The 23618-nt window shown below is 47.7% G+C and overlaps 1 long non-coding RNA gene and 1 pseudogene across 1 annotated transcript in view; both read left to right on the top strand.

Moving 5' to 3' along the window:
• LOC136382510 (uncharacterized) overlaps positions 1-23618 on the top strand; it is a 296768-nt gene that overhangs the window by 74312 nt on the left and 198838 nt on the right. The gene's annotated exons all lie outside the window — the stretch shown is intronic.
• LOC136382394 (tubulin alpha-1A chain-like) lies at positions 6898-21816 on the top strand (annotated as a pseudogene).

The following is a 23618-nucleotide window of genomic DNA, read 5'->3' as shown; positions in this document are numbered from 1 at the left end:
TGTTCAATTGGATGAAATTGCACACTTCAATCTATTCCTCAGAAAGAGCCCAATTCCTTTTAAGGGTTCACTTGATTAGGTCAGGTAACCCCAGAATATTCTCCCATTTTTAAAAAATATTTTTGAATTTATTTACTTTTATTATTATTTTCTTTTTACAGAGACAAAGAGTCAGAGACAGATGAGAAGGAAGAAAGATGAGAAGCATCAATCAGTTTTTTGTTGCGACACCTTAATTGTTCATTGATTGATTTCTCATATGTGCCTTGACCGCGGGCTTTCAGCAGACCGAGCAAACCCTAACGACCTTGGGTCCAAGCTGGTGAGCTTTGCTCAAACCAAATGAGCCTGCGACCTCGGGGTCTCAAACTTGGGTCTTCCGCATCCCAATCCATCGCTCTATCCACTGTGCTACCGCCTGGTCAGGCAACTATTCTCCCATTTTAAAGTCAAATGTGCCATATACATAACCTAATTATAGAAGTGACTATCCCATCATATTCACAAAATTATACAGGAGTCTGTACACCTGGGAACAGGAAACGTGTCAGTCTATAATTCTGCCTACTGCAAATACTAGGAAGGGAAGCCATGTAGATGGCTTGTCAGTCAAGCGAATGCCTGACATTTATTTTAGCTGGCATACTGATCTGGAGTAGTGGCTCTACAGGTATGGGGTAGAGACCCCTGGACGTCTCTGAGACCATTCAGGATGCCCATGAGATCAAAACTACATTCATACTAAGTACTAGACAATGTTTGCTGTTTTTCACTGTCACTCTTTCATGAATGTACGTTAGTTTTCCAGAAACAGGCACATGATATCACAACAGATTGAATGCAGAAGATACAAGAATCCAGCTGTCTTCTATTAAGGCACACATGAAAGTTTTGAAAAAATGTAAAATAATACCCTTCTCATTATTTTTTAATCTTTAAAAAAAGTGTACTTATTGATTTTTTTTAAAAGAGATAAAAGGGGAAAGAGAAAGAAAAACATCGATTTGTTGGTCCATTGGCAGCGGTGGGAACAAAAATGGCACCAAGTGTTTTAGACTGGTGGGGTCAAACCAGATGTTCGCTCAGCATCTCAGGACTTGAGCTCTGGCTAGGAAAGAATTCAGAGCCAAGACTCAAAATATAAAAGAAAGTTTATATCGAAAGTTAGAAGGAATGTGTGTGCAGAGGCAAAAGAAGGGGAACTTAGGAAAAAGAGAGAACCGTGCGTGGAGGGGGGGCAAGGCGAGGCCATGCTCCTGGGTGGGGGGGGGGGGGGGGAGAGCGCTGGATCCTTCATCCTTAGGGCTTTTTTTTTTTTTTTTCCTTTACAGAGACAGAGAGAGAGTCAGACAGGGACAGACAGACAGAAACGGAGAGATGAAAAGCATCAATCATTAGTTTTTCGTTGCGTGTTGCAACACCTTAGTTGTTCATTGATTGCTTTCTCATATGTGCCTTGACCGCGGGCCTTCAGCAGACTGAGTAACCCCTTGCTTGAGCCAGCGACCTTGGGTCCAAGCTGGTGAGCTTTCGCTCAAACCAGATGAGCCCGCGCTCAAGCTGGCAACCTTGGGGTCTCGAACCTGGGTCCTCTGCATCCCAATTCGACACTCTATCCACTGCGCCACCACCTGGTCAGGTCATCCTCAGGGCTTTTAACGGTGGAGGTTTTAGGGGAGGTCCCAAGGGAGGATTCCAACAACATATTCATCATCTCTCCAGGTGTGTCCTTCAGGGTCTTGGTCTCCACTGACTAGTTGACGCCAGGGCAGGGTCCTCAATCAATGTAGCTGGTCCTGAGGTCAGCTGTGGGGTCACCTGTTTGATGTTGCTGCTGTTGCTGCTTCTCTGAGCCTGGAGCTGAGACATAACTGAGGCCTGGCCCTTTATCCTTGCTCTGCTCGTGTCTAACTGCCTACTGCAGTTCCCCTTGTTTATACATTCATTGTTCGATCCTTGTATGTGCCCTGACCCAGGATCAAACCCGCAACCTTAGCATATTCAGACAAAGCTCTAACCAGCTGAGCTACCTGGCCAGGGCTCACTACTTTGTTTGAAATCTATTTTATTTTGAAAACTACTTTTCATAAAAATATAATATTTATGTTAACATCAAACAAATGGATCTATTGCTGTTATTTTTAGATAAATTAATAAAAAGTGTTTTTTAAAATTCTGCTTGAATTTTTATATGGTAACCATCAGTAGATACAACCCCATAAACAACAGTTATTTGAGATCTCCAATCATTTAAAAATATGTAAAGGAGTACTGGCACCAACAAGTTCGAGAAGCACTGACTGAGAGGAAATCTGTATTCCAGGTTTGTTACTTTTTCTATTTGCATTTACATGTTCCACTTCCTTCTTCATTCAAAAGACGTTGGCCAAGACCTCAGCTGGCCACTGGTGGAACATTATTACAGGCACTGTACAATTTTGCCCGTTTGAAAAGACTTACTATAATTTAACAATTTTAAACGATTGAGGAGATGGTTAGATATGGTGCTGCTTGTGTGGCATCTCCTTGGTTATTTCCTAGCATCTAAACTTTTGTCAATTCCTATGAATAAGTAAGTCATCACCCGATTATAATGTTGCCCCTTTGGAGAAAATGGTTAGCTTCCCCATGCTTTGTGTGTGATTTGGGAGCACCAGTCTCCGCCTTGCCAGGCTTTGGACGGGTCCCAGTGGTTCACGACACACTGGTCTCAAAGCTGCAATTTCTTGGCAAGGGCCTGATGATCACAGGGTGCACGCACAGTGTGGGCCGTTGGGGGATGGCTGACATCTTAACAAAAATCTTGAGGACTGTTTTGCTTGGAAACCACACTCCCTGTTTGATTTATTTTTACTTCCTCCTTGCAGTTTGTTTAAGTCCTAACACTGGAGAGAAATACCCTCTGTGTTTTTTTCCCTGACCACCACTTCCTCAAGTTGTAAGTGAATCTTCTTAGGTAAAAATCACAGCCTCTGTCCTTCCTGGTTGCCATGTAAAACAGCCGGCTGCTTATTCAGAAGCAGGAGGAGAAAGGTACCTCGCAGGCTGGGCCTGGGTTCGCATATTTCTATGTAACGAGCCTTACTTGTAAAAATGCCCTGGTTTCTTCCGTGGGATTAAAATCAACCTCTGCTTTCATAAGCCCACCTCCTCCCTGACATCACACACCTACCATCCAAGACTCCTCCTCCCTGAATGATAAAACTAGCAGGTCACCAGCAAAAAGACACCCTCTCCTTATTTGGTCCCCCATTGCAGTGGTGAGAGGGGTTGAGGATGTTTCTATTTCTGTAGGTGTGGAGAGAAACTTGGATTTGTTTAATAAACACTCACAGAAAATCCTGCCATGCTCAGAACTTCAGGTGAACAGAGGGGTCTCCAGCTGGGTCGAAAAGGGTCCTCAGTCTATTTTGTGAAACGTGAAACCAAAGAGGTGAACACCCAGGGGTGGAAGAAGCAGAGGAAGTGAGACAACGCTGACCTCAGAGCACTTGGGCTGAGTTCAGGGCGCAGAGCAGGGCAGGGCCAGTCATCGATGGGGAGGTGGGCGGTACGAGGGGTTGCTCTCCCGGCAGCTGACAAGGGCCGTGTCATCCTCTGCAAGAGCACACAAGCCACCCCACTGTTCTGCACACAAGGGCCTGGATGGTTTCACAGAGAAGTTGGTACTGGGCCTTGAATAATAAACAGAATGTCCTCAAAAAGGAAAGATTTTGTCAAAAAGAGAAAGAAAGTTCTTCCCAGATGGGAAACAACATGAGAAAATCATGGAGGGGATGGAAAGGCGAGAACAAGAAGAAAGATCATTTGAAAGAGACCCTAGAAAGTGGAAGGCGCAGGGTTGGAGCCTAACATTTGGGGCGTGTCCTCAAGGGCCTTGACTGCCAGGCTAAAAACTCTGGACTGTAGACTACAGAAGGTGCGATGCCGTTCACTCATCTGTCCGCTACTCATCTAACAAATACTGAGCACTTCACGTGTTTTAGATACTGTACCAGATGTCAGGGGTACCACTGTGAACAAAAGACATGGACTTTCTGTTGTTCGTAGCTTACATTCTAGTCGGATGTCAGGGCACATACAGGAACAGATCAAGGTTTCTGTTTCTCTCTCTAAAATCAATCAAAAAAGAAAAAAAAATTTTTTTTTTGAGCCAGCAGTTAAACCTCAGGCATTCAGACATGAAAACTCCGACTTCTCTGCTTGGCAGAAGGCCACAGGAGTTGCGAGGAGCAGCTGAGCCCTTTGGAAAGTTCACGCACTCCCAAGTGAACCTGAGAGCCCTGTTGGCAGAGCAGGGTCACACGCAGCGGATTCCCCAGCACGCCTCAGCACCCTGTGGTCAGGTTCCACGAGAATTGGTTCCCTCTGCCTTCCTCTCTCTTTTCCTTCTCCTTCCAATGACTCCAAAGGATCATGTGACAAGATGGAAGAGAATTTTAAAAAATGGACCTCAAGGCCCTGGCCGGTTGGCTCAGCGGTAGAGCGTCGGCCTGGCGTGCGGGGGACCCGGGTTCGATTCCCGGCCAGGGCACATAGGAGAAGCGCCCATCTGCTTCTCCACCCCCCACCCCCTCCTTCCTCTCTGTCTCTCTCTTCCCCTCCCGCAGCCAAGGCTCCATTGGAGCAAAGATGGCCCGGGCGCTGGGGATGGCTCCTTGGCCTCTGCCCCAGGCGCTAGAGTGGCTCTGGTCCTGGCAGAGCGATGCCCCGGAGGGGCAGAGCATCGCCCCCTGGTGGGCAGAGCGTCGCCCCCTGGTGGGCAGAGCGTCGCCCCCTGGAGGGGCAGAGCATCACCCCCTGGTGGGCAGAGCGTCGCCCCCTGGTGGGCGTGCCGGGTGGATCCCGGGCGGGCGCATGCGGGAGTCTGTCTGACTGTCTCTCCCCGTTTCCAGCTTCAGAAAAATACAAAAAAAAAAAAATGGACCTCAAACCCTTCAACCGTTCTTTTCGGCCCCCGATGACTGGTTCTCAGAACTCCAGGAGCGGCAGAAGCCAACGCATTGAGAGGAAGGGATCAGGGCCTCCACACTAACGAGGAGTCTGTTTAATCCTGTGCTTCAGTGGCGTCAGCATGTTGCCAAATTGTCTTGCACTGTGGCCGCTCCCTTCTAATGAGAACCTTTAACTGTCTCCTAAATTGAATGAAACTCAACTCGCTGGACCCAGATGAATTAAAGGCCAGGAAAGAGACTTTCGATATTTATCTGGGGTCTGAGAGGACCTGCAGAACTTAAAATGGTGCTAGAATCTTAGAGACAGAAAAAAGGGTTCCATTGAAAAGAAGAAAGAGGTGTTCCATATGCCACAAACCAGTGAGCATAACGCATTGCAGACAAGGTGCTAGAATGGATTTTAAAGGGGAAAGGGCATCTTTTCCCTGGAAGAAAAATGATTCATGATTGTGACCAAGCTCGGGTTAACCAAGAACAAATCATGTCACTCTTTCCCTCACTTCTTTACTCCACAGGCTTATTAGTCTACACAAAACAGGAGCTCTTCATTGTTCAAAGATAATTGGTACAGGAAAAGGCCATGTAAATAAATCCCCTTATAAAGGAAACCAAAGTTTCAAATAAAATAGTGAAAAAGGGTGTTTAGGGAGACTTTACCCTGAAAAACAAAACTTAAAATTAGGAAAGTAAGTTATTTTTATTGTATTTTTAAATCTATTTAGTTGACAAATATTTACTGAGCATCTATTATGTGACAGCCTCTGTGAAGGAAGACATAGCAGTGAACAAATTAGACAAAATCCTCTCCCACTTTGGGGTTTATAATCTAAAGGAAGACTGGACAAAAATTTAAATACATACATAAGCAAAAGTAGTTGTAGCTAGTGATGGTGATAATTGCTCTGAAGAAAAAGTAATTGGATAACCAAATAAAGAAGGCTGGGGCAGGGCGGGGGTGCTACCTTAGAAGGTCAATGGAGAAGGCCTCTGTGTCATGACGTTGGAGCTGAGGTTTGATGATGAGAAGGAATCAGGCAGCCGTGACCTGGATAGCAGAAACCCTGAAGATGGGGCCAGCAGGACAGCCCATGTGATGGCAGAGAGTGAGCAAGGGGTCAGGGTGTTGAAATGAGATGCGAGACGAGGGCGCAAATCTGATTCTGCGGTGACATGAGAAAGAGTTGGGATTTTTATAAAGGTGATGAGAAGCCATTGGGAGGATTTAAGAGGAGGAATGACACAATCTGATCTATATGTTTAAAAGATGGCCATTGTTGCTAGGTAGACATGGGATGGCTGTGAAGGAGAGTGGGAGCAGGAGCACCAGGGAGGAGGCTGTCACAGGGGCCCCAGCAAGCGATGTAGCCACTTGGGCTAAGTGGGAGGGGACAGATGAAGCAGAGTCGATTGGGATATATTTTGAAAATAGACTCAACAAAACTTGCTATTCCATTAGAGGAGGGGGTGGGTGGAATCAAACATCAAAAATAACTCTTGAGCCCTGGCCGGTTGGCTCAGCGGTGGAGCGTCGGCCTGGTGTGCGGGGGACCCGGGTTCGATTCCCGGCCAGGGCACATAGGGGAAGTGCCCATTTGCTTCTCCACCCCCCCTCCTTCCTCTCTGTCTCTCTCTTCCCCTCCCACAGCCAAGGCTCCATTGGAGCAAAGATAGCCCGGGCGCTGGGGATGGCTCCTTGGCCTCTGCCCCAGGCGTTAGAGTGTCTCTGGTCGCGGCAGAGTGACGCCCCGGAGGGGCAGAGCATCACCCCCTGGTGGGCAGAGCATCGCCCCTGGTGGGCGTGCCTGGTGGATCCCGGTCGGGCGCATGCGGGAGACTGTCTGACTGTCTCTCCCCGTTTCCAGCTTCAGAAAAAAATACAAAAAACAAACAAACAAACAAAAATAATAACTCTTGAGATTTTTTAAGTTGGATTGATACCACCATGTAGTGAGCTAAGTAGAGAATACTTGAGAAACAGCTTTGAAGTCAAGAAGTGTGTTTTTGAACAACTAAGTCTGAGTGTCTATAAAAAACACTCAAGTGGAGAGGTCGAGTCCAAAAACATATACTTGAAGATCAAGTCTACTGATGTAAATTTGAGCAGCAATTGCATGTAGATAATGTTTAAAACCAAGGAACCAGATGAGATCATTTAGGAAAGAGGAAATGCTGAAGAGAAGAGAACCAGGACCAAGCTCTGGGGCACCAACATTTAGAGGCTGTGCCTTAGCCAAGAGGTCAGGTAAGCAGTGCCACCAGCTGACTCTCAGAATGGCAACCACCACCACCACAGAAACCATCAATCCACTGTTGCTTCAAGTGGTTTTTTGGGCATATTTTTCTGATAATATTATAAGATCATATAATAAGAAATTATGCAATTATGACTTAACTTTCACAGCATAATAATAAACAGTATGACTTTGGCAAAAATATTTAAGGCTTTTGTTCATTTGTCCAGGTGTCTCCTTTACCCCTCTGAGGTCCACACCCTTCTCCTAGGCAGTGTCTTTCTGCTTCGCCTCCTCATAGACCTTCTCTGGGCTAACATTGCCGTTTCCTCGTTTGTCAATGCCTTTGCCAATGATGAAGGCAGTTCACCAAAATTGCTTTCCTAATCTTGAAATCTTGCGTATTTTGCAAGACTGACAGACGGTTTTTACTTTGCCATCAATTTTTATGTTATTTGTGTTGTATATGCATTATGTTGTTGCAGCCTGACAACTCTAGTGAGAATAATGAATAAAGACTTTGACCCAACAGACAGGGGCAGAAACTTGGTTTAAAAAGGAAGGTGTCGGCCCTGGCCGGTTGGCTCAGTGGTAGAGCGTCGGCCTGGCGTGCAGGAGACCCGGGTTCAATTCCTGGCCAGGGCACACAGGAGAAGTGCCCATCTGCTTCTCCACCCCTCCCCCTCTCCTTCCTCTCTGTCTCTCTCTTCCCCTCCCGCAGCCAAGGCTCCATTGGAGCAAAGTTGGCCCAGGCGCTGAGGATGGCTCCATGGCCTCTGCCTCAGGCGCTAGAATGGCTCTGGTTGCAACAGAGCATCGCCCCCTGGTGGGCATGCCGGGTGGATCCCGGTTGGGTGCATGCGGGAGTCTGTCTGACTGCCTCCCCGTTTCCAGCTTCGGAAAAAATACAAAAAAAGAAAGAAAAAAAAAGTAAATTTTCCAAGGACAGAGTTGTATCACTCTCTCTTTGGCCAACTCAGCCCTCCCGATGAGAGGGCCACTGGGATTGATGGCGCCACCTCTGTCACAGCCAGGCTGTGAGGCAGGGACTCCGAACGCATGTTGGCGGCACCGTGGCAGACTGGCTGCTCACCCAGCCCCAGATGGAGGAGCCCTCTGGCTGTGGGCCAGAGCGAGTCAGGGTGTCCCTGAGAAGGTATGCTGTTCAGAACACATGCTCACAGGTCCCCAGACTCCTGGAACCAAGTGTCTGTGCCTCTGGTGCTTCCGTGTGCAGAGGGTCTCCCCGGGCCCCTGAGCCACCACAAATAAAGAGCATTGTCAGTGCAAAAAAAAAAGGAAGGTGTGTGTGGTCAGTTTATTAGTGATTTTAATTTATGTCATGATTATTTTAGTTGCCCATAGTGGAGACCACTAGCTGGTCACAAAACCAGTCTCTCTTTTTTAAACACCCAGCTAAACAGCATTTCCCTACCTCCCATTTGGCTAGATGTGGCTCTGTGATTAAGTGAGCAGCCAAGTGACACAGCATTTTTAGGCCTTTCCCACAAAAACTTCCCATGTGTGCTCTTTTATACTCTTTCCACCTCTGTGGCTGGATGCCAATGACAGTGAGGCTCTGGAGAATGGCAGATTCATGAAGCAGAGAGAACCTGGATCCCTGAGTGGCTGCGTGGAGGAGAGAGCCTCTGCCAACCTGAGTATCCTGAATTGTTATTACCCAAGCTACAAATAAAAGTCCCTTATGATTAGCCATTAAACATTTGGGTCAATTTGTTACTGTGGTTTAGACTATCCAAAATAACACACTGCTCTACTTAACTTCAGGAACAGGGTAATAAACACCCAGTAGCGAGGAGCCCCCTATATATTTCAGCAAGACACTTAGTTGGTAGGTAACCTGTGACATCCTACAGACAAGCTGAGAAACATGGGTGGTTGCTAGCCCAAGTTTGAAAAGCAGTGAGTGGCCTGACCTGTGGTGGCGCAGTGGATAAAGCGTCGACCTGGAAATGCTGAGGTCGCCGGTTCGAAACCCTGGGCTTGCCTGGTCAAGGCACATATGGGAGTTGATGCTTCCAGCTCCTCCCCCCTTCTCTCGCTCTCTCTCTCCTCTCTCTCTCTCTCTCTGTCTTTCCCTCTCCTCTCTAAAATGAATAAATAAAAAATTTAAAAAAAAAGAAAAGCAGTGAGTGGCTGGACAACCAAACCTAAAAGCTAATGAATCATTGCCTAGCCACACACATACTTTGGGCTTCTCAGCTCTGTCCTTTTCAACATTTGTAATAATGACCCAGGTGAATACAGAGAAAGTATGCTTCTCAAACTTGCAGAAGATGCTGGAAGGGGTACCCTGGACTACCATGATCACGATTCACAAAGATCTTGGCATTGGATTTTCATTATGTTGTTGTATCATGACACTAGTGAGAAAATACCGTAATTGACAAAGACTTTGACCCAGTGGGTGAGGAAGAAAATTTGATTTTGAAGGAAAGGTCAGTGGGCCAAATAGAACATAGTAAAATTCATTGAGGTTAAATATAATGTCCTGAAGTTAGTTTGAAATAAAGTAGAACAAGATGGAGAAGGCGTGGCTTAAAACATCACGTTTTTTTTTAAAAAAAAGATTAGATATTTAGGCTGCATTAGTGAAAGTACTGTGTCTCGAATGAAGAGCTGATGAGCTCCCTTTCTCCAGCTAAGGGAGCCTCGCTCTTAGAGCGTCGCAGTGAAGTGCCGCCTGGGACGTGAAACGTGTTCAGAGGGAGCATCTGGGACTCTGAAGGGACAGGGGTGGAGATTTTAGATTTAGAAACATAACTTTCTATTTGTTAAGTCTGTCCAAATTTTAACTGGCCTGCTGCAATAGGTAGTGATTTTCCTGCCTCTGGAGCCATTCAGATTAGTTAGCCATATGAAATTACTACTATTTAGTCATTTTTGACCCATAAGAATGCAGTTTCACGTGGCTCAACCTAACACTTGGTGGAAATGGTGGAGGATGGATGAAACAATTGATGATGCTGTTTTAAGAGCGAGTGACAGAAGTACAACTCAAACTGGTTTGAGCAAAGGAAGAAAGGAGTGGTAGTGGAGGGGAAGGTCTATTGGCTCATCCAACCTAAAAGGATGAGGATGTTCTAGCTTCAAGTATGGTGAGACCCAGGAGTCTATCCCACCCTCTCCACCTCGCCTGCTTTCTCCCCTCATGTCGGCTGGCTAAGTTCCCAGACAGGCCTGCGCCTTGTGGGGAGCAGGTGGGCAGCAGCGGTGCCAGGCTTGGGTTAAGCCAGTTTAATAATCCCCGTCGAGAGTCTCTCCTCACCACCAATAATTCCTGGGACTGACTCTTACTGAATGGCCTTGGGTCACACGTCCATCTCCAAATCAGTAACTGAGGTTAGTGGGGGCGAGATTACTGACCAGCTTGGCCTGAATTATCAGTCGATCCTGGAGCCCAGATAAGGATGGGATGGGGGTGGGGCTTTAGCTACATGAGTTGAAGTAAAGAAAGGGTGGCTTTCCCCCTACCCCCCCCCAAAAAAAAACAAATAGAAAACCAAACAAACAAAACACTGAGGGGCTACAGGTCAGCCTGAATGATGAAACGCCCAGCCAAGAAAAGACCGGGGGAGCCGTGTTCCAGGCAGAGACGGCTGGGGCTGATAGAGGAAGGAGCTGGGTGAGTGTGACTCGGGGTAGAACGAAGTCCAGCAGGTCAATGACCTATTGCTGTAAACAAAACAACAAAACTTAGTGGCCTAAGGTAATGGGCGCCTTGTGTCTGACAATTCTCTGAAATGACTCAGGCAGCTCTCTGCTCCACGGGATTCCTGCTGACCCCAGTCTGGAATATGCACAACGGCTTACTCACAAGCCTGGTGGTCCGTGCTGCGGAGTGGGGGTGGGGGGCTGCTCATCTGAGACTATGACACAGAACTACTTCTCCACGTGGCCCCCCTGTGTGGCTTCTGTTTTCTCACAACATGGTGCTTGGATTCACAAAGTACGTACACAATATTTATAGCTGGCCCTTTACAGAAAAGTTCGCCGACCCCTGGGCTAAGTCACGGGCTGCTTGATAAGTCTCGTTGAGGGACCTGAATTTTATTCTATGTGGTGCGAAGCCCCTGGGCTGTGTTTAACCAGTGAGCCCCATTGTCTGAGCTCCATCTTTAAAAGATCTGCTCTGGGAGTGGATTGTAGGAGAATCGGAGCAGAAGCTGGGAGAGCAGCAGGCTATGGCAATCATGCAGATGAAAGACGGTAGAGAAGAAAACTAAGAGAAGCCGATAAATTTGGCACATGTATTGAGGAGAGGAAGCTCACAGGACTCGCTGAGGCCATGGTTACGGAGAAGAGAGGAAGAGGAATCAGATGACGGCTAAGATTTTGACTTGGAGCAACTGGGTTATACTGTAACCGAGAAGAGAAACGCCCAGGGAGAGGCAGGCTGGGGGAAACGAGCAGCAGCAGTTCTGTCTTGCACGCACTAAGTTTGCAATGTTCATCAGGTGTTGGGCAGATAAAATATATTATGCTCACTTTGTTAAAGATGGCGCTGCCCACGTGGAGGCCCGTCGCCCAGGTGATATTAGTTGCCCTTCTTGCTTGGAATGGGTGTGATTATATTAATGTGTGTTGGGGGCGGGCTGTGGGCAGGCAGGATCCTTGTAGCCTGGGGCTTGGTTTTAGGACTAAGCCTTTCCCACCCTTTTTGATGTGGGGTGGTGCACTCTCATGAGGAATCCCATTATACCTCAGATAAGTGACTTTGTATCAGAGACTTCCTTGTTTGTATATTGAATTAAAGGTTTTGATTTCTACACTATAAAGTGGGGCAGACTGGGAGCTTTCTCTCTGTTCCTGAGATCAGCATTAGAGAGGAGAGCAGAAAAAGGCCACATGGAGTGTGGAGAAGCAGCCAAGACGGTGGAGTGCTGAGAGAGAAGCCAGTTTGTGCAGAGTTTGTGCAGAGAGAAGGAAGGAGATGGGGAACAGAGGTGAATAAGTCTGGTGAGCTAGAAACCTTTGATTCGAGGAAACTCAGATAAGTCAGTAGCTTTGTGGGCACTGAATGAGTGGGTTTTGGAGCCCAGTGTGTGTTTTTACTTGCTTGCAGGGTGCAAGCTAGGATTAAAGATGATGGCCCACCAGTTCTTGGCTCCATTGTTTCATTACCATCTGTCCAAATCTAATGCGAACCTGTATGAGCCAGGCAGCTGTGATAGTGGCCGTGGCTACTGGCTTTACATCAGGCATCCAAGAATCAAAGTCAAGCCAACAGTTAGGTCCTTGAGTCTGGGTGGAGTTCAGGGTATAGATCTGAGAATCATCAGTGTCTATGTAAGACAATCCCAACCTGTAGGAAAAATTTATAACTGTATTTAATCCAAACAGGGTACGCCTGGGAGCGGGATCTCAACAAACCAAGAAAAATGCTTCCCAGAATGACAGTTTGCAGTTTCTTTCCTCCATTTGGAATGAAGAAGGGAAGGGAAGGAAGAGTACATGAAGGTAAGAGAAAGCAAGGGTGGGATTAGATCACAGGATAGTTAAGATTCTGTGTTCCCTTGAGGGTGCTTCAGAGAGATCGGAAAAAGCAGCATTTCAAAAATGTTAACCTAGATGCATAACATGGGCGGAATCTGCTTAAGGCGAAGGTAACCTTTTCCTAGGGAAGTTACAGGCCTGGGGCATGACTACCCACCATGATCTGCCCAGTTAGGAATTTATGATCAGATCACCCTGTGAGGTTACTTTCAATAACATTTATTATAGCGCCCCTTTTTCATCAACTTCACTAAATAGATAGTATCGAAGCCAGGGGCCTGGGAGAAACATCTCCAGGGAAACGGTGAGGAGAGAGCTGCTAGGCAAATACAAGAGGCCATTAGGGGCAGGAATTCAGTCAAATAAATTTAAGGAGTAGCTGGTAAGACAGGAGGGAGCTGGGGAACTGGTCTCAAGAAATTCTGAAAAGAGTATTTCTAGCTGGAAGGAGGGTCTGCTGTGCTTAATGTTACACAGGTAAGTGACCACCAAATTCATGGATACCAAATCTCTCTGAAAACTTGACCAGAGCCATTTCAGTGGGTGGTGGGACTGACCGTAGTGTTGTAATGTAACCTGCGAGTTCCACAAAGACACCAAGTCCAGATGAATTTTTGAGGAGTTTATTAATTACTGGCTAGCTACATGGGGCACAATCCCAAATCATGTAGGCCCTCTTACAGTTCTGAATCTTCTTTTATACAAAATCAGGTACTGGTTGGGGTGGGTAAGGAGGGGCTTGTGATCCCTTTATCCAGAGGTGTAAGTCACTCTCATGACTTTATGGTGAGTATAGGAATTCTTGATTAAGGTATATAAACATTGTTTTCTAAGGTTTTCAGATAAGTTCTATCTTCTTTGCTCTGTGTGGCAAGTGGCCTCAGGCACCCTTTCAGAGAATTCTAGGAATTAGCTAAATGACCCAGTTACCCTTGTAAGCCAGGAAGCTCCTGCATTCTTCTCTTTCCTTTCTCCACAGAAAGGAGGGGGTAAGAGGCCTAGCTTTTCCTCTTTAAAATGGCATTGCTAATGCTAAGTTTTACAGTTCCTTGGCACCTTATCACAATAGGCTGGAGGGGTTGGAGGAAAAATTTGGCTGTAGGCAAGTGCAGACAGCAAATCTATAGAGACTTTTTTTTAAGTAGTTTTGCTGCAAAATGAACAGATGAAAAACACATAGGTCCACTGCAGGCTCAGGGCATTTCGAGTCTCTTTCAATCCTGAGAAGCATTGACTCCATGAAGCACCTACTATGTGCCAGCTCATTACTTATCTGCGATGCCGACAAGTAGTAATTTCTTCATGATGACTCATTGGGAAGTTGGATGGAGCACAGCAGAAATCCAGACTCACAACTTCAAGGAAAAAAACAATGGAAAAGGAAGATTGCAGCCACAAAGAGGCAAGTGTAGATGTCCAAACGGGTTTCCTCCATTTTGTGGGAAGCCCTCAAACCCGTCAGGCCGGCAGTTTCATTTCTGCCGGGTGTGCACACAAGCTGTTCCTTCCAGTTTCCCGAGGAAGCGTGTTCATGCAAACTTCTGAAATCTGCTGCCAAATATAAATGTGGAACCCAAAGAAGAAGCAGATTTCTGTAATCAGGACACAAACTTATTTTGTAGAAGGCCAGAGACTAACAGTTTTGTTTCAATTTTTTTGGTTGTTTTTTTCTGGAAAACATTTAGTTCCCGCCTGACTAAACGTGCAGGAAAAAGTAATCACATTCATGCAGACAGTACTTATTGTTATTTTTTTTTTCAATTTAATCACGGGCTGTAAGGAAGACATAGAGGTAATTTTTAAATCTAATTCTACTCCCTGATGGTCTTAGAAAGAGTTGATCCAACTCCAGAGTCTGAGCTCTGGACCATTAATGATCCTGCTTCAGAGAGTGACAGGCGGACCTGTTAGGTTGCTTGTCTTCCTGAACCTATAAAACAGTGAAGAGATAATCATAACAGCAGTCATATTTCTGTCTTTGCCCAGGAGCTCACAGAGAATGCCAGCTCTGCTCCTTACGAAGCTGTATGACTCTGAGAGAGTCCTTAGCCTCCGTGAGACATGGTTGCTTTATCTGCCAACTGGTGATACCAGGTCTAATTGCTGTGATGTATTAAATAAGCTAATGTAAGTAAAGGTCTGGGTATGTATTCTGAGCATAATAAATGGTAGCTTTTATGAAGAATAATATCTTTCTGTACACCCAATCCTTGTTGAAAGGGCCAAGCTGTGTCATGAACTATTAAGAAGGGCCCCAGATCTCCTGGGTGACCCTATCCCATAGTCCATATTGTCTGTATGTCTACTTTAAGAATGGTATTATTGGCTTGACCTGTGGTGGCGCAGTGGATAAAGCGTCAACCTGGAAACGCTGAGGTTGCCAGTTCAAAACCCTGGGCTTGCCTGGTCAAGGCACATATGGGAGTTGATGCTTCCTGCTCCTCCCCTCTTCTCTCTCTCACTCTCTCTCCCCTCACTATAATGAATAAAATAAATAAATAAATAAAGAATGGTATTATTGCTCTGGGAATCTGAGAGTTGGCAGTCATTTTATGCAAATACCTTTAAGAGTCACAGGCTTTAGATGATCATCTGTTGACCTTAAGTATCTCCCATAAGTGGCACCCCAAGGGCTCCTTGCTAAGCCACTCTAACCTTTCCTCTTCCTGTCCCCAAGTTCTCAGCAGTCACCTAGATTTCTTTGGTTGTGCCTTTTCTATTCAATAGTTTCAACATCACTGTGGGAACTGCTCTGCTGTGGAAATAACCGCAGTCCTGGTTTGGACCTGTTTGCAGCTTGGCTTTGGATGTTTCCAAAGCCTCAGCTTGCACATGAGGGAAAAGGTTCCATCCCCAAGCCCCACACGCCTCTGGGTCAGCTTCCTTAAAGACTCGGATGGAGAGTGAGAACAGGGCTGGCTCATGTGACCATCTCTTTGGCCCGACTTTAGCTAGTAAAGCACGTCTCCAATAGGAACACACGGGAACTAGAAGATAAGGCACTCTAGTGGAATGGTTCTCAGCATTGGCCCTGACCTGCTGGTATGTAAGCCAACTAACTGCCTTTGACATTCCATCTTCGTGACATGAAGAAACGGGTACAAAAGTTATAGCAGGCCTTGGGGATATCTCCGTTTAAACACACTTTGTTTAAAAACAAGGTGGTAAGGCAGACTTGTGAATTGAACATGGTCTAGATTAACTGTAGGATAGCTTTTAATTAACATTTATGAATAGCAGCCAATGCCGTCTGTGTCCTACCCCACATTTCCACAGCTTGTCTGGGATTTTAGCCGTGGCCAGGGTGAACAGTCTCCACGTACACTGGCAGCACCCTCCTTAAGTATCTTTGGAGTCCCGCAAGTTTTCCACGTCAGAGTTTTTTTTTTTTGAAGCTTTGCTAGTTCACTTGGCCCTTACACAGGAAGCCCGAAGCACGGAGTAGGGCTGGGGAGATGAACACTCCCAGGACAACCCTCAACCATAGGAGGGATGGAAAGTCAGTGGGAATAGTGTTGGGCAGATAAAATGTATTATGCTCACTTTGTTAAAGTGGCACTGCCCATGTGGAGGCCTTTGCCCAGGTGATATTAATGTGTGTTGAGAATCCTTGTAGCCTGAGGCTTGGTTTTGGGATTAAGCCTTTCCCACCCTTTTTGATGTGGGGTGGTACAATCCCATCATGCCTCAGAGAAGTGACTTTGTATTAGAGACTTCCCTATTTTGTATATTGGATTAAAGGTTGTGAAGCTACACTATAAAATAGGGGCAGAGTAGGAGCTTGCGCTCTTGGTTCCTGAGATGATTAGCATGAGAGAGCAGAGGGAGCAGAGCAGAGAGCAGAAAGAGGTCACGTGGCCAGGAGAAGCAGCCAAGATGGCGGAGTGCTGAGTTGTTGGGCGGATAAAATGTATTATGCTCACTTTGTTAAAGATAACACGAGGAGGCAGTCGCCCAGGTGATATTAATGTGTGTTGGGGTGGGCTAGGGGCAAGCAGAATCCTTGTAGCCTTGGTTTTGGGATTAAACCTGTCCCACCCTTTTTGGTGTGAGGTGGTACAATCCTATCATGCCTCAGAGAAGTGACTTTGTATTAGAGACTTCCCTGTTATGTATATTGGATTAAGGGTTTGGATTTCTACACTATAAAATGGGGACGGAACGAGAGTTTGAGCTCTTGGTTCCTGAGGTTAGCATGAGAGATCGGAGAGAGTAGAGCCAGCAGCTAAAGGAGGCCATGTGGAGGAGGCCAGGAGAAGCAGCCAAGATGGCGGAGTGCTGAGTGAGATGCCAGTTTGTGTAGAGTTTGTATCTGGGATAAGGAAGGAGATGGGGAACTGAGGAGAAGAAGGCTGGTGAGCTAGAAACCTTTGATTCTAGGAAACTCGGATAAGTCAGTGGCTTTGTGAGCACTGAGTGTGACTGGGTTTTGGAGCCCAGTGTATGTTTTTACTTGCCCGCCGGGTGCAAGGTAGGATTAAAGGCTATGGCCCATCAGTTTTTGGCTCCGCTGTTTCTTTACTGACTGTCCGAATCCAATGTGAACCTGCATGGGCCGGGCTGCTGTGATAGTGGCCCCGGCCCTGCCTGCTGGCTTTACATTTGGCGTAGTCTGTGGCAGGATTCGATACAGATTGGCAAGGAGCCTTTGAGTGGTGGAGTAGAGGACTGGCTAGTGTTAGGGTTCCCCATGGCTGTCCTCTTGGGGACCGTAGGCTGGCTGACTTTTACAGCCATGCGTGAGAAAACCGAGAGCTCTGTGGAAGAGGCTGCCTGGGACCTGCAAACCGAGCAGCGGGAGGAGCTGGAGCAAACACAGGAGAAACCGATGCTGACCCTGGAGCTGGAGGAAATGCTGGAGGAGGAGGCCAACCAGGTGTTCGAGATTCGCCTGGAAATGGAGCAAATGCTGGAGGAGGATTCAGAGGTTCGTGAGTTGCAGATTGCCCTGGATGTTGTGGAGAGCCAGCAGCGGCAGGAGGCCGGGGCTGAGGCTGAGGCTAAAGCTGAGGCCGGGTCCGGAGCTGCAAGGTCTGCGGAGCAGAAGGCGGCGGCAGCCCGGGGCTTGAGCCTGGCAGCGGGAGCTGGTGTTTTCAGTTCCTCTTTGGAGGATGAGGAGAATTGGGCTGGAGTTGTGATCTGCAGTCTCCAGAAGATGGAAGCCCAGCTGGAAGGAGCACCTACTGCCGCCCCGGTAGGTCTGCGATTTTGGGACACAGGGCTGGACATGTTCTCCGGAGCAGAGATGGAAATGCTGACTGCCATTGCCACGTGCCCCTCTTTGGGACAGTGTAAGACCTGCGAGGAAGGCAGGGATGAGGGGGGTGGCTGACGCCCCATGTGCGTGGACTGATTTCCTGGACTACGACCAGAGTGGGCATTGGCTCTTTTGTTGGATGGACTTACGGATTACGGATTTTGGACAATGTGAAATACCCTGATGGGGGTAGGGGGTGGCTTTGCTGGAAGCACTCCCCTGCCCCGGGAAACTTTTCCCATAGGCTGAGGACATTTTGCGCTTTGGGCAAAGTGCTCAGAGACTGGTGAAGTGTACCTTTGTAATTGTTGAAACTGTATGATTTTTGCTATTGTAATCTGTGTAATGTTCTAATTTCCTTGCACAGGAATGCTGGTGATGTAAATTGTGGGTAGTAAAGTGAGCATAGGGGTGGATTGTTGGGCGGATAATATGTATTATGCTCACTTTGTTAAAGATAACACGAGGAGGCAGTAGCCCAGGTGATATTAATGTGTGTTGGGGTGGGCTAGGGGCAAGCAGAATCCTTGTAGCCTTGGTTTTGGGATTAAACCTGTCCCACCCTTTTTGGTGTGAGGTGGTACAATCCTATCATGCCTCAGAGAAGTGACTTTGTATTAGAGACTTCCCTGTTATGTATATTGGATTAAGGGTTTGGATTTCTACACTATAAAATGGGGACGGAAGAGTTTGCGCTCTTGGTTCTTGAGGTTAGCATGAGAGATCGGAGAGAGTAGAGCCAGCAGCTAAAGGAGGCCATGTGGAGGAGGCCAGGAGAAGCAGCCAAGATGGCGGAGTGCTGAGTGAGATGCCAGTTTGTGTAGAGTTTGTATCTGGGATAAGGAAGGAGATGGGGAACTGAGGAGAAGAAGGCTGGTGAGCTAGAAACCTTTGATTCTAGGAAACTCGGATAAGTCAGTGGCTTTGTGAGCACTAAATGTGACTGGGTTTTGGAGCCCAGTGTGTGTTTTTACTTGCCCGCCGGGTGCAAGCTAGGATTAAAGACTATGGCCCACCAGTTTGTGGCTCCATTGTTTCTTTACTGACTGTCCGAATCCAATGCGAACCTGGATGGGCCGGGCTGCTCTGATGGTGGCCCTGGCCTTGGCTCCTGGCCTTACAAATAGGCTTTCAGCCTTTGGTTCTTCAGAGGGCATTCTACACCATTCCTCAGAGAGCCCCCAGCAAGAGTGAGCCCCATCGCCCACAGCAATAACCAGTGAATTAACACATCTTGTACTGTTTTTTCCCCCTCCACTCCCCACTCCCCACTCCTGCATCCCTGGTTCCCCTCCCAAAAAGGCTACCTGTGCCCAAGACCCCAGTCTCTACCTGAGGTTTCTTTTCGGGGAAAACCTAAACTAAAACAGACATCAACAAGCATGCTGGGAGGGTTGTTTTGGCTTGTTTGTTTGTTTTTGTTTTTTGTTGGGGGTTTTTTTGTGTTTTTTTTTTTAACATTCAGAAATCAAGTTGCTCCTTTGCTGAACAAGAACAAAGGGGAGTCTGCCACTATTGGGAAGAAGCTGTCCTGGAAGCCAAAGAAGTGGGAACTCAGTCCTGGTCAAGGTGACAAAGTGACCTCAGGCTGACAGTTGGTAAGGCCAGGATCTGTTCATGGCTGGGGCTGGGACAGCCAGAGTGATTCTGGGTGTGGAAGTATTTCTTATTCCCAGACCCCGTGGTCTGAGCTGGAGGCAGAACATGTGAAATGGGAAAAGGATGTGGTTGAGACAGAGGCAACTGTTCAAAGCAAATCATGGAGGTCTGGGAAGGCCAAACTGAGCGTGCAGAGTCGAGAACAAAGTGGGTAAGGCAGACTTGTGAAGCGGAGGTGGCCTAGATGAACTGCGGGGAGCTAGGGTGAAGGCCAAGGCAAAAGCTTCTCCCCCTTCCCGACATCTGTGTGAGGGGACAGCCACCTGCCACGGAACAATGCCCCCAGCCATGCCAGCAGATCTCACAACAAGGCCTTCCCTGGCTGTGGGTCTGTTTGCATGGGAGGAAAAGAAAAGGAAGTGAAGAGGAGACCGGGATACAAAGCAGTGGGGCGCAGAAAGGACACCTGCATTACAAGGACAGAGTTTGAACCCGCAGAGAGGAAGAGGAAAACAAAAGGCCACCATTAGCAAAGGGGGTTTCCAACAATCAACAGCCACCTCCAAAGCAATCACCTGCCTTCCTTCCTGCTGATTTTATGAGGCTGCATTATTCTACTTGAATGTGTGTGTTTACAGAGAAAATGCCGTTATCCTATTTCTGGGGAAAGAAATATTTTTTCAGGTGTCACAGCTGCAGAGCAAGTATAATTACACAAGGAGCCTGGGTGGTCAGTTACAATCGCCAAAGTTGGACAGTAAGTATTATAGAATAAATCAGATTCTCCTGCAATGGAGACAGCAGATTAGAACCTGTCAATGAATCTGTACAGTAAGAATCTTGAGCAGGTTCTTTTATAGCGACCACTTAGAGGTGGTGCCGTAAGAAGCAACAAACTGTCCTCTTTCTCTCTGCCATCCATTTGGCAGCTGCACAGCAACAACATGTGAGTGCATCTCCATTCATGTCGGCCAGGCTGATGTCCAGATCGGCAATGCCTGCCAGGAGCTCTGCTGCCTGTAACACGGCATTCAGTCCGATGGCCAGATGCCAAGTGACAAACAAGGCCACTGCGTAGGGAGATCAACACCTTCTTCAGTGAGACAGGCACTGACAAGCATGTGCCCGGGGCAGCGTTTGTAGACCTGGAACCCACAGCCATTGATGAAGCTCACACTGGTATCTACCACCAGCTCTTCTACCCCGAGCAGCTCATCATAGGCAAGGAATATGCTGCCAATAACTGTGCCCCTGGACACTACACCATTGGCCAGGAGACCATTCACCTCGCCTTGGACCGAATTCAGAAACTGGCTGACCAGTGCACGTCTTCCGGGTTTCCGGGATTTTCAAAGCTTTGGTGGAAGAACGGGTCCTGGGTTCACCTTCCTGCTGATGGAACGTCTCTCTGTCAATTAGGACAAGAAGCCCAAGCTGGAGTTCTCCATTTACCCAGCCCCCCAGGTTTACCCAGCTGTAGATGAACCCTTCAACTCCATCCTCACCACCGCACCACCCTGGAGCACTCTGATTGTGCCATCTATAACATCTCGATATTAAGCACCCAATCAACACTAACCTTAACTGTCTCATTCGCCAGATGGTGTCCTCTATCACTGCTTCCCTCAGGTTTGACGGAGCCCTGAATGTTGACCTGACTGATTGCACCCAACCTGGTGCCCTTCCCTGCATCCCCTTCCCTCTGCCACATGTGCCCTGTCCTCTCTGCTGAGAAGCCCCCCACGAGGAGCTTTTTCTCTAGCAGAGATCACCAGTGCGTGCATTGAGCCAGCCAACCAGATGGTGAAATGTGACCCTTGCCACAGTAAATACATGGCTTGCTGCCTGTTGTACTGTGGTGACATGGTTCCCAAAGATGTCAATGCTGCTACCGCCACCATCAAGACTAAGAGTACCATTCAGTTTGTGGACTGGTGCCCTACTGGCTTCAAAGTTGGCATTAGTTGCCAGCCTCCCACTGTGGTACCTGATGGAGACCCAGCCCGAGTGCTGTGAGCTGTGTGCACGCTGAGCAACAACACAGCTGTTGCTGAGGCCGCGCTCGCCTGGACCACAGGTATGACCTGATGTCCGCCAAGCGTGCCTTTGTCCGCTGGTATGTGGGCGAGGGCATGGAGGAAGGAGAGTTTCCTGAGGCCATGAGGACGTGGCTGCCGTTGAGAAGGCTTATGAGGAGGGCGGTGTGGATTCTATTGAAGGAGAGGGTGAGGAAGAAGGAGAGGAATACTGGAGTTAAATGTCACAACGGTGCTGCTTTTACAGGGAAGCTTATTCTGTTTTACACATTGAAAAGCTGCCTGACCAGGTGGTGGCGCACTGGATAGAGCATTGAACTGGGATGCAGAGGACCCAGGTCCAAGACCCCAAAGTCGCCGGCTTGAGCGTGGGCTCATCTGGCTTGAGCAAAAAGCTCACCAGCTTGGACCCAAGGTCACTGGCTCGAGCAAGGGGTTACTCGGTCTGCTGAAGGCCCGCGGTCAAGGTACATATGAAAAAGCAATCAATGAACAACTAAGGTGTCGCAAACGAAAAACTGATGACCTAAAATGGAACTCATGGAGCACATTAAAAAATTTCTCAACACCGTGTGAAAAATTAATTTTTTTTAAAAAAGTGAGGATCATAGAGATGAGTACGCTTTTATAGAACACAATTCAATTAGCAGTAGATGTTTGCATGAAAACCACTCTCTCTGGATTACCATTACTAAGCATAAAACCTCCAGGCCAGGGCCCTGGCCAGTCGGCCTGGCGTGTAGAAGTCCCGGGTTCGATTCCCGGCCAGGGCACACAGGAGAGGCGCCCATTTGCTTCTCCACCCCTCCCCCTCTCCTTCCTCTCCGTCTCTCTCTTCCCCTCCCGCAGCCGAGGCTCCATTGGAGCAAAGATGGCCCGGGCGCTGGGGATGGCTCCTTGGCCTCTGCCCCAGGCGCTCGAGTGGCTCTGTTAGTGACAGAGCGATGCCCCGGAGGGGCAGAGCATCGCCCCCTGGTGGGCAGAGCATCGCCCCCTGGCGGGTGTGCCAGGTGGATCCCGGTCGGACGCATATGGGAGTCTGTTTGACTGTCTCTCCCGGTTTCTAGCTTCAGAAAAATACAAAAAAAAACCCACAAAAAACCTCCAGGCCAGCAATGTCCAGTGCAGTAGCCAGCTGGGGCTGCTGGGCACTTGAAAATGTAGCTAGTTGGGACTGAGATGTGTCACCATTGTAAGACATCAGATTTTGAGGATTTAGCATGAAAGAAAATATAAAACATTTCTTGGTAATTTTTTATATTGGTTGAATGCTGACAACGATAATACTTTGGACATGTTGGGTTAAAGAAAATATACCGCATTACTAAAATTTTTTTCCACCTGCTTCCTTTAATGCTTTTAGCATGTCTACTGGAAATTGAGAAGTCCAGATAGATGTGTGGGTCCTGCTGCGTTCCTACTGAACAGTGCCGCTGTCGCTGGTCTTCTAGAGAAGGGGTTTGGGGGCAACCTGTCGGGAGGGGGCTCAGGAGGCCTGTCTTGCCGTTCCTTCCTTCTCGAAGCAAGTGCATTTCTTCCCTAGAGTGTGTGTTTTCAGGGGGCATTATTTGTGGGGGTTCTGGTAGCAACAGAGCTACGCCCCGGAGGGGCAGAGCATTGCCCCCTGGTGGGCAGAGCGTCGCCCCCTGGTGGGCGTGCCGGGTGGATCCCGGTCGGGCGCATGCGGGAGTCTGACTGTCTCTTCCCGTTTCCAGCCTCAGAAAAATATAAAAAAAAATAAAATAAAAAGAAAGAAATATTATTTAAAAGGGATTATACAACACATGGCCTTTGTGCCTGCTTCTTTCGCTGGGCATAGTGTTTTCGAGGTTGGTCCATGTTCACTGTGCTCCACCCGCCCGTCCAAATTTTTTGGCTATTTTAGAGGAAACAAGAATGGGTGGTAGGAAATGTGGGGAAATCCCTCAGTAATGGGTCTGAACTTAGAAAAGGTGCCAACAGTAACTGAAAACACACTGAAAGGTTCATGTCACATTGGGATGTGATTATAGGAGACTGCTGA

Source organism: Saccopteryx leptura, chromosome 10 (genome assembly GCF_036850995.1).
Source record: "Saccopteryx leptura isolate mSacLep1 chromosome 10, mSacLep1_pri_phased_curated, whole genome shotgun sequence".
Taxonomy (NCBI): domain Eukaryota; kingdom Metazoa; phylum Chordata; class Mammalia; order Chiroptera; family Emballonuridae; genus Saccopteryx; species Saccopteryx leptura.
The sequence above is the reverse complement of the archived record's forward strand: the minus strand, read 5'-3'. Positions and strand labels throughout refer to the sequence as shown.